This window comes from Emydura macquarii, unplaced genomic scaffold, assembly GCF_026122565.2.
Source record: "Emydura macquarii macquarii isolate MOO-44397 ecotype Brisbane River unplaced genomic scaffold, CSIRO-AGI_Emac_v2 contig_2422, whole genome shotgun sequence".
NCBI lineage: Eukaryota > Metazoa > Chordata > Testudines > Chelidae > Emydura > Emydura macquarii.
The window spans coordinates 15,395,078-15,413,470 of record NW_027132559.1 but is presented as its reverse complement, the minus strand read 5'-3'; the positions used below and the strand labels follow the sequence as shown (position 1 = coordinate 15,413,470).

Sequence of the window (18,393 nt, the reverse complement as noted above, 5' to 3'; positions counted from 1 at the left end):
GCAGAGCCAGGAATTGAAGCCAAATCTAGTGCCTTAACTATGCAATGATAATACATTCTCCCATAGACACACCAGAGAACAACCTAAAAGTATGCAAAGAAGACTCTAGGTAGCACAGAAATATAGCAGTATATGCTATTTATTCACTACTATAGGTCCAGTTCTGAAATCCTAACTGCAGCTATACTGAAGTCGTGAAGGGTTTTCCCAAGTAGATCATGAGAAAAGACTTTGGGATTTGGATCAAAAAGAACAAGTGAAGAATAATACTTAAATTCACCAACAATAAAAATATTAACATTTTTAGAAGACATGATCTCTGAATGTATTTGAGAGAGAGATTACAAAGGGTACTTCTGCTGACCCAATTTTTCAATCCCTGAATGCCTGATGTGCATTAGTATGGGTTATATGAAATGTGTATATTCTTTCTCTAATTTTGTCCAGGCGAAGAAAAAAGCATTTACACTTTTCCCAGATTTAGGATCATGTTATCAGAGATGACAATGTCTCAAAAAGCCCTACCTCAATCCCCCATAAGAACACCCCACAAGAAACATATCAAATATTAAATCAATACTAGCATTTACTATGTGTATTAAATGAGATGGGTGAAACTTCTATGAATATTTGCATTTTTAACTAATATAGTTTTCTTTAATTTGATTGGATAGTGCCAAATATACACGTTAGTATAAAGTACTACAAATAGCATTCAAAACAGAAGATTTTAAACTTATTTGCTCAGATTGTTTCTTTTTCAATTAATATTTTAGGTAACAAATTCATGTGCAGCAATGTTTGTAGAAATTATTAATTTTAAAAGAATTATGGAGATTATTCACAGAAGGCAAATTTACGATTTTCTTTCCATGGAAACTTGCACCAAAAATCTGATTTCCCTTCTCTCTTTCCTCCCCTACTCCCCACAAGGTTTGCCTCAACTGACAAACCAATGACAAGAGAAACCCCGTGCATCTGTCCCACCACAGGATGGGCTTTTACAATGCTGAATAGTCTCTGTGAACAACTCATGACTGACAATAAATAACATGAATAACAAGAATTTGTAAATAATTTGGCAATAATTTTGAATAACAAATTCAACAAAATTATACCTTCCTTGTGAACAGAAAAAAGGTGAAATGTGTTAGAGTGAATAAATTATTCAATTTTAGGGGTTTATAGTGCCACCTATCACTGCAATATCTGAGTGCCTTCCACATTAATAGCAATAGTGATGTTCCTAGTACACTTCCTGCAGTCGGACACCTCTCAAAAACGGCGTTTTCCCATTACAGGGGCAGAACTCTGTTTGTGGTGGGGCTTGGTTTTTTAAAAAAAATTGTATTAATTTACTTTTTTTTAGTTTGCTTTTTTTTGGGTTGGTTGGGGGATTTTGGTTAGAAGGGATGTCAGTGTTATGAGCATCCTTCTGATGGTGGAAAGACCTTTTTAAAGAGGAAAAGGACAATCATGTAGTAAATAAGAATAATTATAGTCAACTGTAGTACTAAGTTCAATTTTAGCCCCTGGTATAGAATATGGAAGGGGAGAAGTTGTTTGTATTAACTGTTATTCCTTCTTTCATTAACCACATTTTGATTATGGGTACAAATGCTCACTAGCTATCACTCACCTATCACATACCACACAGGTCATGCTCAACATGCTTTTATGGGCCACACCATCCTCTGGACACTTACCAACTATATACACACCACAGACTGTACCCCTGCCTATCTTAGCTTCCCTGTACTTCTGTATCATAATGCCATTGGTTTGTGCTGTTGCTAATTTAGGCATCAGTAGTCCCTTAGCAATTACAGGCCTACAGTGAATTTATATTTTTTACATATTAGTCAGACATGAATAGCATCACTGTCATTTTTTAATTTTCAATCTATTTTCAGAATGTATTAGTAATATACCAAATCAAGAAGAAAAGGATTTTCCAGTAAAGGGGTGAAGGTAATAACAGTTTTAGGTAAGCCCTTCTGTGAAAGTGTTTTTCAAGCGTGTAAATTCAAACTGGGATTAATCTGAAGAGGATGTGTAAGAAAAGGCAGGTGTAAATCCCAGGTATGGTGGGTGAGCATAATGGAAAAATGAGACTGATGAGCTAGGAGTGTTATATGGCCATGTTCATAAAAGCTAGTAGGAAAGCTACTCACTGGTAAAACATTCAACACCCATTAAGGGCAGGTACCTAAACCCACAGCACCCAAATCAGCTCTTGTAGCTGCTCAAGCCATAATACATGGGAACCATAGAGAAGGTCACATTGATAGTGCTGGATCATTACAGACTGCCTTATGGGCTAAACACATACATTTTAATGTAGGTCAGACAATGTATTTTTCATATAATCAATGAAATATATATTTAAATATTCCAAAATTAGAACTTTTTAGAATGGTAAAACATATATCCCATGTATTCAGAGCTAGATATTGTAAAACTTCAGTAATATATTGTATGTACACATACACTTGATATAAAACTATATTACTGATATAGGTATAACATATACTAAGATAATTAGTTAAATATAAAATATATAAAATCCCTTATAAAAATGAGGGGATAAATTTGCCTTTTGAGGGCTGTGCAAATTGCATTCTTTCATCTTGAGTTCAGGGAGGTAGTCATGAGGAGAAGCTGGATTTCAGCTGGGGGAGGCAGAAATCAATGGAGCTCTGTGCAGGTGTCCACTTGTGCAGAGCTGCTTATAGTTCATAGGACCTTTTTTGGCCACTTGCACTACCACTGAATTGTTTTAGTGAGATTTCCCCGTGACACTGGAAGATCCAGTCTTGAACAGGCCTCACCCTTTTTTTGCAGCTACACCCAGATCCCTGGATGACTAAACTGAGTTAGACACATTTTAAATAGTTTGGCACTAATCCCTTTTTTTCTGACTAACAGGCATATGGCATGTGTGCCAAAGATGGCTACTGCTGGCCAGGTGTCAAGTACATAATGCTGCCGTGTGCTTGACCCATTTGGTATATAAACTACTGTGGGTGAAATTTACCACTGCACAGAGGACCAACATAAAACCTGTGCATCACCACAGTCCCACTAAAGTCCTCCAAATAGGTTTTAGGTGGTACTTAATTCGTGCATAGCCCCTCTGCACAAGGTGAATTTCATTCTAATTAGGTAGGATGGGTTAGAAAGGGGAATAATCCTAGATTTTAGAAGACAATCCACAGGAGCAGCAAGAAATAACTTTTTAAAAATATTATTTGTCTACTTTGTTGTTTCATCAGTACTCCTGTCTCTATTTTTCCTCTTTATGCTAAGGTACTACTTGCGTATAAAGATATAACCTAATCTAACCCAAATAGGTCATTTTCAGAATACCGGTTTCAATTCTACCCCATATGAATTTGTGCAAGTAATTGTGGGGTTGAGTAGCCCATGAAACTGATTTCTATCTAAGATTAAGAAGACTGTCTTGCAGAATTGACACTAAACTAATTTAAAATTTGGTACTTTAATCTCCCAAGTACATTTTCAATTTGTCGTTTTTCTTCCGCTTCACCTGCGATACAGGGGTTTTTTCAAAAGTGCAGATTAGGCACCAACTGGAAATGGATTTAGAAGATTCTGAGACCTGTGGAAGCAACTGGAGCAGATTACTGAGACCAAAGATTACCTAGTTTGATAATCAACCTGAAAGCTGATTTTAGAATAATAAATATCAGAATCAGGCTTCCCAGCAGACAGGACAACATGGAAAGGGATTTCCATGACCTAAAATTCCAGGAAAAGACTTTCCATACCCACAAACAAGGATAGTGGTCCACAGGCTGCCAGGCTGGCCTTTCAATATCCTCAATGAGATAAGATTTCCATTGTCTGGATCTATGTGAAAGGGACTTGCTGTGCCTTGGTGCTGTTTAAAAATCTTGCAGGACACTGACAATCCTCATTTGGATTTTCTAAAACACCTAAAGATGATTTTCACTGATACAGAACCAAGGAAATGAGCATTGTGGCCTGAAAGCCCCTGTATGTGGCTGCTGATTAAACAACCCCCAGCTGAGGTTTTCCTGCTACACAAAAGCAATCACAAAAGGTTTTCGTTATTCCTGAACTATCTGGACAAAGGCTTTCAGGCCACAATTTGATTCTATGTTTTTTCCTGGGTGAGCTTTCTATGAAGGAGAATCATACAGATTAAATTTTTGGAAACAAATACAGGAAAATCTGCTGGGATGAGCAAACAATATTTGGCCCTTATAATTTAGAAGGCAAAGTCCTCTTCAAGAGCTACTCTTGTGAGTTTAGAGATTTAATTTGTAGTCTGATCAACTCCTAAAAAACTCCAATATTTTATATGGTACAATTTGGGGTTTAGGGCTCCCAAAATGGTCAAAGTCCAGGCGCTGGCTATGTATCTTTGTGATGCATGGGGATGTGATTTTTAGAGTGGAACTGGAGCCGTTGCACTTCTCTGTTTAGCTAGCAACAGTTTTAGGATTTGGGATTTTAAAAAAATTCCTGGATCCAGCCAGTTCCAGGGGCTGGGTGCATTTTTGTTGTGCAGTTGCTGGAGTTTGCAACAGGATCTGAGATCTTTCTTTAATTAGACACTTACATTTGTGGAGGAGGTGAGGGGCGTGGGTTTAAAAACTGCCTGGCTCCAGGATGCAGAACTGTGTGACTTTCAGCGCTATTGGAGCAGGATTCGCCAGCTGGGGTGGAGTGAGATGGTGCAGTGTGGGGGCTGAGCCCTCCGTTGGAATTTGGGGAGCCAGAGCCCAAAGTGGGCCGGGGCTGGTGTTTTTACAGTCCTCCTGCCCCGAGGCGTGCCAAGGCCCGGATCTCCCCCCTTCAGGAGAAGCCAGCGGCCCCTTGGGCTCTGTGGGGATGGTGCAGCTCGGGGAGGGGTGGACCAAAGATGCTCAGGATCCAGCTTTGACGATTTCCTGGGGGGAGCTGCGCGAGCCTCTCTCCCTTTCCCCAGCCCCTGGGGGGCAGCGCCTTCTCACCTGCGCCTAGGGCTCGGATCCGCCCAAGAGCGAGCCGGGCGGCGGATCAGGTGGGAGGGAGGGAAAGCCCCGCCCCCGCCTTCCCACGGCGCCGCCCGCCACCTCCCAGCCGGCCCTGTAGAGCGCAGGTGCCGGGCGGGCGGAGGATCCCGCGCGTCTCCGTCGCGGGGAGGTCGCGCTGCGGCTGCAGCCCCCAGGAGGAGCAGGTCAGTGAGCAGGCTGGCGCGCGCCCTTGGTGGCCCCTGTGCGTGGGGCTTCCCGCCTTCCCCGTCCCATCCCTCCCGCTCGCCCGGGGACTCGGGGGCAGAGAGTCTCACCCCCGCGCTCCTGGAAGGAGGCACCTCGGCGCAGGGCTCGTTTCCCTGGCGCGCTCTGCTGCCTCCCCGTCCTCAGCTCCGTGCCGAGCTTCCCCGGGGCTCGCCGCCCACGCAGCCACTCGCCCGCCCGCCCTTGGCCATGGAGGCGCGCGCTCCCTCGGGGGAAAGGCGTCCGCGCCGTGCTTGTTCGCCCCTTCTTGCGAACTGGGGGGTGGGAAATCGCTGCCTGCCCAAATGCAGCTGTTCAGCCTGGCCGTGCAATACAGCCTGGGAAGTGCTTGGACGTGTGGGGCTGTACTCCAGAAGTGTCGAGGGCACTAGATAGCCTGGTGCCCCACAAGTGTCTCTCCCGCCCCCCTCCCCCAAATGATTTGTAGAGCCTATGTTCTTATAAACAGCCATGCTCCTAGCCAAGATTTCAAATGGCATCTTTGGCGTGAAAGTGACCCATGGTAGGTGTGACTGCTGAGCCGGCTCTGGGCTTTTCTTGCAGCTTATAGGAAGTGGATCTACTCAACCTTCTTGTTGGTGCAGCATTTTTTAATTGTTAGCTGTAGTGGTTATATAAATAATTATAACTCCATTGTACGAAGAAATAAAACAGCAAGGACTTCAATGGGGCCAGGATTTTGCCCAAGGTGCATCTGCCCAAAGTTAGACTAAAGCCAGCCCAAAATGAAAGCAGGGATGGTGGATGATAGGTAAGATAGCAGTAAATAAGAAGGTAGAGGGTACAGTCCTTTGAGATGTAGTTTCTTTCAGCAAGCAAGAGGTAGTACAGTGTGGCTGGCTACAGTGTGGATTTTGTGTTAGTTATGGATTTTAGTTAGCATCAATTTTTTTTTTAAAATTCTCTTCAAATCAGAATAACTTGTAAAGAACTTATAAAGTTTGTTGTAGTTCCCGTTTTTCCTGTAGTTCTTACCCAGAGAATCTTGTGCACACGCTATCTGACGTAATTATTGTTAAATGTTAATGTTTAAAGTTAAGTGCATATAAACAGAGGAGTGTGTGTTTGTGTGAGACTATTGCCCTTAGTGACATTTAGAATTCGTCACGTTAGCATAGTTCTATCAGGAGAGTATATAGCTAAAGGAATGCTAGAGGGTTTTTTATACTTCAAATGTTGCACATTCATGAGAGTGTGAGATTATATCACAGGCCATAAGCGTTTGGAGGAAGTGTGTGGTTGTGTAGTTACAGTACATTAGGAGTTCTAGGAATAGGAAAGAGGCATCTGGGTCAACATGCCAGTCTTTTTTTGGTTTGTTATTGAAGACTGGATAGTTCTGTTAAATATTTTAGAATAGTAACAAAATCTTGCTAAAAATCGTAACAATTATCTGTATGGAAGTAAAAAATGTAGTTAGTTCAAAAGAAGAGAGGAAAATCGGATACATGGTAGGTGGTAGTGGTCATTTCTACACAGAATGATCTTGGAGCAATCTTTACTTAGGGTCTAAAATTTCCAAATGCTTCCACTGTTTTAACCAGTGAAATACAAATATTGCTGAAATCATCTTCATTCATAAAATTGGTGCCTATTACAATGTATGTCGTGATTGTTTTTGTTGAGCTGTCTTAACATCTCAGACAGTGTGTTCTACAGACGTGTGTTTGTGTGTGTGTGTGTATATCTGATGTGAAAAATTAAATGAAACAGACTCATAAATCAAAAATGTAAGTTTAACTTTTTCTTTTAAATCAGATTCTTCTTTTGTCTTTTCAGTTTTTATAATTTTGTAACTTGAATATATTCATTGTTAAACAAGGAAACACTGATAGGTTATTCCTATCAATTTAACATTGTAAACATATAACGTAAGTCGTCTTTGGGCAAGTTTTGCTTTGCCATAATAGTACATGTAATACCTAGCTGCTGAAATATTTAAGACTGACTCCTCCTTTCCTACCACTTTCCAGGCTTAGAAGTTCTTAAACTCAGCAGAACTCTTAAGGTTCACTTGCACAGCAGGGCAAGCCACAGAGAAGCTATGCAGGGGGTTAAGCAACCTCATTCCTTGATACCTCTCTGTGTTAGCTTGTGGAGGTGGAGGAGTTGTTGGGCATGTTCTGGATGCTAGTGCAAGTCCAGTACATGGATTCATTGGCCTGACTGTTGACATGAGTGGAGTGCACAGTGGGCATTGATGTGCTGCAGCTGGCCTTTTAATAGTTTTTGCATGGCCTTAGGTGGGGAGGGAAGATTCTGGTCCGTGTCTCTTCCCCCCCACGTCCCCCTTACAAAGTTCCCCTGGACAAGACTCATTTACTTAAGTTTTGCACACGGGTTCTGAATTCATCTCTTAGGAAAGAATTATCCTCATGTTTTGTGCTGTTGGATGTTTTGCCTTAGATAACAATAATAAATTAAATATGGACTTGGCCTCAGTCTTGCAAGAAACTCTGTGAGGGTGGATCCTTATACTCACCCGAAGCTCCTTACAGGAATGTGGCCTAAGATGATATATGCAACCCATTGCCATGTTAATGCAACACTGTTATTGGTTATTTACTGCTTATATTATCTACAGGCTTCAATCAAGATAAACCTCTTCCCCTTGTGTTAGGCACTAAACAAACTTGTATGAAAACGTGGTTCCTGTCTTAAACACCTTGCAGTCTAGGTATGAGACTGTAATTTAAAAAAACAAACAGAGTTAAAGCTGTTGTGCTGTTGGAGCAAACTACAGTCTGTTTTTAAATGTACACAGTCTGGAAGTACACAGATATTATGATAGGGGATGTATAAATATTTAGATAAATAGAAATTTGGGCCTTAATCTTGCAAGCTAGTTCATATAGGAAGACCCTTACTGACTTCAGTGGATCTGTGCACAGGTGTAAGGGTCTGTTCAGGCTAAATTCAGTACAGGGTCAGGACCTTAGATCCATAATTTATTGTTTCTGGATGCACTTGAACATCTGCTCTATTATTGTGTGAGCAAGACTATTAGTTTTAAAATGTCATAAATCACTACACAGGTGAAAAGTGAAGGCATGTTACGGCTGCAGGAAAATCTTTTTATTCTGGCACAACAGAGCCTCCAAGGTCTTTAGAGAGTATATAAACTTAATATGACTTGTCATTTCTCAAAGATCGGTGTTTAATTAATCAGCATGTTAACATGGCTATTATAGCATCATCTGCATTATTCTGTCGTTACCGAATTCTTACATTATTAGAGATTCAAAGAATTATGTTTGTAAGTTTCATTTACTGTGAACGTTTTCCTCACTTTGGAAAACTGAGGCAGTCAGAAAATAGTTATGCAGTTCTGAAACTCAGTTGGTTGGTCATGGTGAAATCTACACAGGGCTTCTTAGTTTTTCATCCACAAGTGGTATTTGGTCAAGGTAGTCCTATGGCTGTGCACGGTGGACGTAAAATGCTATTGGATCAACGTGATAGCACTTTATACCATCTCTGCATAGGTTTAAGTGATGATATAAGGTGCATGGCATTGAAAAGCAGCCCCGAGAAATTTGAAAGATACAAATTTCTGAAATTTGAAAGGAAATATAATCAAGTTTATCATGAAATTGGTAGTTTAGGGTTGACACCAACCACATTGAATGATCAAGAAAGCTTTCAGTTGTGCCTGTTTTGCTACTTAGATATAATGAAAATGAAATAGCCATCATTTACATTCCTGGAAATTGCAATGTCTGTCCTGTATGGTAAGTAAGAAAGATGACTAAGGATTACAACGTTTATGCTTGGTTCCTATAGCTGTATAAAAGCACACACTTCCTACTAGGCTAATAAAATGAATTAATTTACTGAGATAGTATCTAACTTTTAAATAGACCTATTTCATAATTATAAGCATGCAAACATGGGACAGCTAACAGGAGTTTTGCAAGGGAGTGTAGAGGGAGAGTGGGGAAGAGAGACCCTGTCCCAGGATCAAAAAACACCCCAAAAAACCAACAACAAACCAGTAAAAGGAAGAGCTGAAGGAGTAAAAAGAGAATGCAGGCAGAAGTCCAGTAACACAGTAGGGGCTATTAGTTTATTGCACAGAATGCAACATGTATGATTACCTGCCTCATGGGTGGGTGACGTGTGTGCATTCAGTGCAAGGAGCTCCAGACTGCATATGGGCTTTGGAGACCAGAGTGGCTGAAATGGATGTGCTAAGGGAGACAGAGAGGTACATAGATGAGACTTTCTGGGAACAGTCCCACCGCTAGTCTGATAGCCTCTGTACTGTTGAGGAGGACTATGAGATGCTCAGGGAGATTAGAGAGATTATAAAAATAAAAAACTCAGTAATAATTGGGGATTTCAGCTATCCCCGTATTGACAAGGTACACATTACCTAAGGATGAAATGAAGAAATAAGGTTTCTTGACACCTTAAATGACTGCTTCTTCGAGTAGCTAGTCCTGGAACCCACAAGAAGAGAGGCAATTCTTGATTTAGTCCTATATGGAGCAGAAGATCTGGTCAAAGAGGTGAATATAGCTGAACTACTTGGTAATAGTGACCATAACATAATAAAATATAATATCCTGTGTGTGGGAGGGGAAACCAAAGCATCCCATCACAGTAGCATTTAATTTCAGAAAGGGGAACTACCTAAAAATGAGGACGTTAGTTAAACAGAAATTAAAAGGTACAGTGCCAAAAGTGAAACCCCTGCAAGCTCCGTGGAAATTTTGTAAAGACACCATAATAGAGACTCAGTCTAAACGTTTACCCCAAATAAAAAAAAAAATTGTGAGGACCAAAAAAGTACCACCATGGATAAAAAAACAAAATAAAAGAAGCAGTCAGACGCAAAAAGGCATCCTTTTAAAAAATGGAAGTTAAATCCTATTGAGGAACATAGAAAGGAGCATCAACTCTGGCAAGTGAAGTGTAAAAATATAATTAGGAAGGCCAAAAAGATTTGAAGAACAGCTCGCCAAACACTCAAACTAGCTGGACAAACAAAAAAATGTAACAGCAAAAAAAAATGTTTAGTGGCTTCCTGCTTCTGATATACTTAACAACCCGTGGGGCAACTGGACAATCGAGATGCTAAAGGAGCACTCAAGCACTATTGTGGAGAAACTAAATGAATTCTTTGCATCAGCCTTCACAGCTGAAGATGTGAGGGAGATTCCAAAATCGGAGCTGTTCTCTTTAGGTGACAAATTTGAGAAGTGTCCCAAATTGAGATGTCATTGGAGAAGGTTTTGGAACAAATTGATAAATTAAACAGTAATAAGTCACCAGGATCAGACGGTATCCATCCAAGAGTTCTGAAGGAACTTAAACATGAAATTGCAGAACTACTAACTATGGTATGTAACCTAACATTTAAATCAGCTTCTGTACCAGATGACTGGAGGATAGCTAATGTGATGCTATTTTTAAGAGAGGCTCCAGAGGTGATCCCAGCAATTACAAGTTGGTAAGCCTAATTTCAGTACCAGGCAAATTGGTTGAAACTATAGTAAAGAACAGAACTATCAGACACATAGGTAAACATGATTTGTTGGGGAAGAGTCAACATGCTTTTTGTAAAGGGAAATCATGCCTCACTAATCTACTAGAATTCTTTGAAGGGGTCAACAAGCACATGGACAAAGGTGATTGAGTGGATATAATATACTTAGATTTTCAGAAAGCCTTTGACAAGGTCCTTTACCAAAGGCTCTTAAGCAAAGTAAGCTGTCATGGGATAAGAGGGAAGGTCCCCTTCTGAATTAGTAACTGGTTAAAGGATAGGAAACAAAGGGTAGGAATAAATGGTCAGTTTTCAGAATGGAGAGAGGAAAATAGTGGTGTCCCCCAGAGCTGGGAATGGCTGACAGGATGGATTACTTAATGATTACTGTTCTATTCATTCCCTCTGAAGCACCTGATGATATTGGCCAGTGTTGGAAGACAGGATACTGGGCTAGATGGACCACTGGTCTGACCCAGTATGATATGTCTGTACTGGAAGTAGTATTCTTCAACATATTCATAAATGATCTGGAAAAAGGGCTAAACAGTGAGGTGGCAAAATTTGCAGATGATAGAAAACTACTCAAGATAGTTAAGTGCAAAGAACACTGTGAAGAATTACCAAGAGATTTCACAAAACTGGGTGACTGGGCAACAAAATGGCAGATGAAATTCGATATTGATAAATGTGAAGTTATGCACATTGGAAAACATAATTGCAACTATACATATAAAATGATGGGGTCTAAATTAGCTGTTACCGCTCAAGAAAGAGATCTTGGAGTCATTGTGGATAGTTCTCTGAAAACATCCACTCAGTGTGCAACGGCAGTCAAAAAAACTAACAGAATGTTGGGAATCTTAGAAAAGGGATAGATAATAAGACAGAAAATATCATATTGCCACTTTATAAATCCAGGGTACACCTACATTTTGAACTTTGTGTGCAGATCTGGTTGCCCCATCTCAAAAAAGATATATTAGAATTGGAAAAGGTGCAGAAAAGGGCAACAAAAATGATTAGGGGTATGAGAAAGCTTCTATATGAGGAGAGATTAATAAAACTAGGACTTTTCAGCTTGGAAAAGAGATGACTTGGGCAGGACATGATAAAGGTTTATACAATCATGACTGGTGTGTATATAGTAAAAAAAAAAACAACCAGGTTTGTTTACTCATAACATAAAAACTAGGAGTCAACAAATGAAATAAATAGGCAGTCGGTTTTAAATGAACAAAAGGAAGTATTTCTTCACACAACAGGCAATCAATTTCTGGAACTCCTTGCCAGAGGATGTTGTGAAGGCCAAGGGTATAATGAGGTTCAAAAAAGAACTAGATAAGGTCAGGGAGGATAGGTCCGTCAATGGCTATTAGCCAGTAAAGGTAGGGATTGCTGTTTGCCAGAGGTGGGAATGACTGATGGCATGGATCACTTGATGATTACTGTTCTGTTTATTTCCTCTGAAGTACCTGGTATTGGTCACTGTGGAAGACAGGATACTGGGCTAGATGGACCATTGGTCGTCTTATGTTCTTATGGCCATTCTTACGTTCTTATGATATCATGACTATTGAACCACTTGTTAACTGTATCACATTTTGCCTTTGTCATAAAGTCACAGATAGGATTGCAGCATATGGCACTAGATCATTATGTATTTGGACCTTCGTTTCCTTACTCCCTTGTTAAAAAGCATTAAAGATACATTGCCTTCTTTACCAGCACAGTATTATGCAATGAAAAGTGTACATACTCTGACACTCTCTGCTTTGTGTAAAATAGTACTTTTTGCTGTTAGACTTTTGCCCAAATCAGTTACATTTTTTAAATGCACTCTGGAAAACTGTTTTTTTCTTTTATTCACTGTATAAAATATATTTGCCTGTTAAAGTCGTCATGAAAATATACAAGGAAAATATGATGGGCACAAGAGGTGGGTGGGTGGGTGGGTGGGTGGGTGTGTGTGTGTTTTTTTTTTTTTTTTTTTTTTTAGGGGGCGGGGCGTTTTGTATAAGGAGAACAAAGGATTTCTTTTCAACTTAATTCCAAAAAGAATACTAGCTTCTCTTGGGGTTGTTTTCAGTAATTCCAAAAGCATTTGTCAAGTTCATAGCTGGAATTTGATCAGGTAGTTGCTTACTATTACTAAGAACACATTTCTGTATGTTAGTTTACAAATCAATCTTTTAAAAATAATTTAATCGTATATTCTAAGGCCCAACCAACCACCATGTTGAGGCATGAGATTAGTATTGAATCAAAGGGAAGAGTGCCTCTCGCTGAATCGCCAGCGCTACCTTCTGCAGCACGTTGAGTTTTGGGGTATGCCCTTAGCTGATGAAACCCCAACCTGAAGTGGCATTCCTGCATTTCCAAGAGGGAAAAAAACCCTGAAAGTATTTCATTGTGATTCATATTTCGGTCATGCCTAGCTTGGAAGAGGGAAATGTAGAATGAGTTAGGCAGAGATTTAATGAATCATCTTACATCTTTGCTATTTAAGTCCACAACTGGTGCCACCTAACTCAATTGATTTTTTTAAGCTGATTTCAAGAAGGGCAGTAATCCATCCAGGACTTTCCATTCAATGGGAGTGCACTTTTTTCAGATCAGATGGACGCCAAGCTGCACAGTCTGAAGGACTCTAGGGCCATCCTCAGTTTGCTGGGTCTCTACATGCCTCAGGCCTCAAGATGGCAGTTCCGCCCTCAGCAGCAGCAGCCCAGATATCAGGCCCCACATTTTGGTGCCTAGAGGAGGAGGGACAGAGACAGGAGTTTCAGGAGGTGCTGACCAACCTCCTCGTCAGGCCAGCAGCAGGGCCCCTTGCGACGCTCCAGCGGATAGCGCCGGCCATTTTGATGTTGCACCTGAGGGCAGCCAACCAGCTTCCAATCCGGATCCTCCCTCCCTGCAGTTCATGAATCGCCTCGCCCCCTTTCTTCCTGTGTGGGCTCGTGTTGCATTGAACTGCTGGGTTCTTGGGATTGTTGAAAGGGGCTATACCCTGCAAATCCCCTCCCCCTCCCGCCTTCAACCACTCCTTCCCTGTCCCTCTTCAGGGACCCCTCTCACAAGCAACTTCTCGGGCAAGAGGCGGAGAGCCTCCTCAAATTGGGGGGATACCCTTAGAAAACCTGGTTCCCTCGGTCACACTGATATCGGATGCCTCGGACCTGGGGTGGGGGACACACATCCGCTCCAACCACAGCACACAAGAGACCTGGTCGGGGGGGGAACAGGGACTGCACATAAACATCAAGGAGTTCAGGGCGGTGCGGTTGGAGTGCGGGGTATTCCTCCCCCTTCTGAAGGGCAAGGTGGTCCAAGTTTGACGGACAACACAGCCACGATGTATTACATCAACAAGCAGGGCGGGGTCCCCTCCCCAGCCCTGTGTTGGGAGGCAGTGCACCTGTGGGACTTTGCAATACAACACAGTATGCATCTGGTGGCTTCTCACCTTCCTGGTATAAAGAACGCCACAGCGGACTGCCTCAGCAGGTCCTCCTAACCTCGCCATGAATGGTTGCTCCACCCGAAGGTGTTCGACTTGCTCTTCCAGAGGTGGAGGGTTTCCCCAAGCAGACCCCTTTGCATCTGAGCTGAACAAGAAGTGTCGTCAGTTCTGTTCCATTCGCGAGCTGGATAAAGGGGCTCTGTCTGATGCCTTCCATCTTCCTTGGTCAGGAGCCCTTATGTATGCCTTCCCGCCTATACTGTTAATCCAGAAGGTTCTGTTGAAAATCAAGAGGGGCAAGGAGGATGTCATTTTCATAGCACCTGCCTGGCCACGGCAGCATTGGTTTACGACACTGTCGATTGCCCCCCTCTAGTTACCTCGCTGGCACAATCTCCTCTCCCAGGACCGGGGATGGTTGCTGCATCCGGACCTGGAATCTCTGCACCTGACGGCATGGAGGCTCTGTGGTTGAACTTGGAGGAACATGCCTGTTCGTCTCAGGTGCAGCAGGTTCTAATGGGTAGCAGGAAACCTTCCACTAGAACATCGTACCTAGCCCAGTGGACAGGGTTCACCTGCTGGGCAGTGTCCCGGGGAGTTTCGGCCCAGCAGGTCTCAATCCATACGATTTTAGACTACCTGTTGCACCTTAAGCTGCAGGGCCTAGCTTTTGCCTCACTGAGGGTGCATCTGGTGGCTATTTCCACATTTCAAGTCGTTTTTCTCCCATGATATGGCAGTCAGGTTCCTGAAGGGCATAGAGAGGCTCTACCCTCAGGTTAGGGATCCACTTCCTCCCTGGGATCTAAATTTAGTGCTCACTAGGCTCATGGGGGGACCCCATTCAAGCCTTTAGCTACTTGTCCCTTGTTGTTGCTATCCTGGAAGGTGGCCTTTCTGGTAGCGATCACCTCAGCTAGAAGGGGGGCTGAGATTAGGGCACTTACCTCAAAACCTCCGTATATGGTTTTCTATAAGGATACAGTCCGGTTGCGGCCTCACCCGGCCTTCTTGCCCAAGATAGTGTCCCAATTTCATTTTAATCAGGATATTTTCCTACCTGTTTTCTTTCCGAAACCCCATGCCTTGAATGAGGAATGCTGTTGGCATACTCTCGATGTACGGAGGGCCTTAGTTTTTTACGTAGAGCAGACGAAGTCATTCCGTAAGTCCACACAACTCTTCATGGCAGTGGCCGACAGGGTGAAAGGCTCACCAGTTTCAGCGCAGTGAATCTCCTCGTGGATAACCTCCTGTATTAGGTTCTGCTACGAGCAGGTGAAGGTGCCTCTCCCCGGGACGGTCACGGCCCATTCCACCAGGGTGCAGGCTTTGTCGTCAGCGTTTCTGGCACAGGTGCCCATTCAGGACATATGCAAAGCTGCAACCTGGTCCTCAGTGTACACCTTCGCCTCCCATTATGCCATCATTCAGCAAGCATGTGATGACGCCATCTTCTGCAAGGCAGTGCTGCAGATGGCTCACTGATGAACTCCGATCCCACCTCCAAGGTATTGCTTGGGAGTCAGCTAGAATGGAATTGACATGAGCAAGTACTTGAAGAAGAAAAGACGGTTACTTACCTTGTAACTGTTGTTCTTCAAGATGTGTTGCTCATGTCTATTCCATAACCCCCGCTCCGCACCCATCCCCACTGTCGGAGTTGTCGGCAAGAAGGAACTGAAGGGTCATAGGGCCAGCGGCGCCTCATAATGTATGTGTTGGGGGGAGGGGGGGACTCCAGGGGATGCCAGAGCTGGCTCTACAGGTACTGCTAAATGGAAAAAAATTCCAATAACCATGCACAGAGGTGTGCACACACCTAAAATGGAATGGACATGAGCAACACATCTCGAAGAATAACAGTTACAAGGTAAGTAACAGTCTTTTCTTCAGCTTAGAAGATGACCTTGAACTTCCATTAAGCCTCCCTTTCTTTATTTAACACAGGCCAATGATTAACTTTGCTAATGATTATGGATCAAATTCAATATTATTTTTATGTTTAGCTCTTAAATGATAAGACATGTCTCTCTCTTTGAGTGGTTGGCTTAATACACATGCTATTCAAAGGAAATGCTGTGTGTGGGTTCTTCCCTTCCACACATGTATGCATTCACTTTATGTCAGACTGAGTTGCTGTCTACCTTCCTCATTTGTTTTTAGATGAGAGGGGCGCTTTAACATGTGGTTCTCATCATAGTAATCTTAATGCACTTCTTTATGGTGAACTTAATGATCATTTTCTTCTGTTCCTATTTTAGAGCTAGAGGGCCAAATTCTGTTCTGTTGTACTAGTGCAAATCCATTGAATTCAGTAGACTTGATTCATGGCCATGGTCATAGGGGGTGCAAATGGCAGCAGCCTTCTACCTCAACAGAGAAAGCTCTGCCTCAAAATGGAGTCGTGCCCAGGGGAGAGTAGCTAGCATTTGCAATGTCATCTTTGAATAAGGCTCTAGCAGAGAAGGGCTGATTTAATTTGCAGCCTGGGCTCCACAGGAAACCTGCTGGAGGAGTGTGCAGTCTGTTTATCCTTTAGATGTCAATATGGTGTCCCTTCCCTGGTCAGTGCTGCCCACTTCTGCGGCAGTGATGCCTGGCTGTTAGCCTCCTGGTGGAATGGGAGTTTCAGTGGACTTTCCACTGCAAATGGCCCCACATCAGATTCTATGCTAGCAGACAGCTGTGCAGCCCTTGGGTGAATCAAGCTCAGTGGAAATGCTCCAGATGTAAGTTGGTGTAACTAAGAGTAGAATTTGGTCAAGACAGTTTGCTTAATTACATTATAGTATTTTCTACCAAGGCACTGATCCTGCAGTCCTTATGCAAGCAAAAGTCGAATTGATTTCAATAAGAATTTTGCGGGGATACAGGCAGGAGGAACAGGCTCTAGTTTTCTGTTCATTTCATTAAGAAAGGATGGGCCACGTTCTGCTCTCAGTTACAATCATGTAAATCCAGAGTAGAATTTCCCTCAGTAATTGTAAATAGTTTAGTTTCTAAATGTTCAGTTCTTCAAACTGGCATCATTGCCACTTAATAAAAGGCAAGGCCTTTATTTGTCAGACTGTGAATAAAGATGTGGCGCTCTTATTAGAAAGCATACATGAGCTTGTGGTACTTGTATTTCTGGTGAGCTGCATATTGCTATTAAACTCTTATGACTTTCTTTGCACTGCTCCATTCAGTCCCCAAGGACTCTAATACCTGCAGAGACTGGCTCCTATTTTATGTTCAGTGTAATCTCTTACAAAGAGGAGTGAGACTGTGTGCTCTTTACTTTTGTTCTTTCTTGTTTTAATTTCAAAAAGTCATTCACACTGAAAAGGTCAATTTGCTCTTTGTCTATGAAGGAACATAACATCTGGTGCTTAAAAATTACATGGTTTGGTTTCTGATTTGCAATGGGTTGTTTTCTTTTGGAATTAAAATCCCAAATGATTAATTCCTAACATAGAAGCTTGTTCCCAAGTGTTTCCAACTGTGGTTTAAGTATAGCAAAAAAATTAATCTTGCTATGTAACGTATATTCACTTTTCTGTTTTTGTCTATTTTACTTGTGTGCCTATTGTGTTGCCTTTGTAACATTTGTGGTGCACCTGTACCAGCAATTTCAGCTGTTCTTTAGTGTTTGACAGGAGCAAGTGGTGGGCACAATTAATCATATTGTCTGTTCTTCAGATCATGAAAGATGACTTAAACAGATGCTTCATAATGCAGATTCTCCAATGTATCATTTTTTATAAATCTTGTACTTTTTCCATGAATATAAAGATTTTGGTTTTTACTGAATATTTTCCGGAGTAGAACTCAGGGCAATATTTTTAAATTATTCAAATGTAATTATTAAATTAGTCAAATGTGAATTCTGCTATCTAAAAGTGATTTTGAAACCTGGAGCACAGTTGATGGTTTGCCTTTTTTCTTCTATTAATCAACAGATTATATATACATATCACCCATCATGCCTTTCTGAGCGCTTGCAGAATAACTGACATTTCTCCCAAACTGCTCTGGCCCCTGAAAATGTCAATTATAAAACAAAAATAAAATTGCACAGACATTGACTTGTCTAACCCAGTCAAAGTGCATGGATGCTGTACAATTTCTCAGTAATATGTTCAGACTGACTGAAAGGGTCTGACTGTTGTACCATCTGC

At 42.0% G+C, this 18,393-nt stretch overlaps 1 protein-coding gene across 3 annotated transcripts in view; it reads left to right on the top strand.

The window, feature by feature from the left end:
- WIPF3 (WAS/WASL interacting protein family member 3) overlaps positions 1 to 18,393 on the top strand; it is an 82,310-nt gene that overhangs the window by 21,152 nt on the left and 42,765 nt on the right. The window contains exon 1 of one of the 3 annotated variants that reach the window (XM_067561979.1): positions 4,797 to 5,209. The exons of 1 other annotated variant lie outside the window; for it this stretch is intronic. The gene's annotated coding sequence lies outside the window, so the exon portion shown is untranslated. Of the gene's footprint in view, positions 1 to 4,796; positions 5,210 to 5,704; positions 5,773 to 18,393 lie in introns of those variants that run through there. One more of the 3 variants, XM_067561981.1, reaches the window with a different exon arrangement.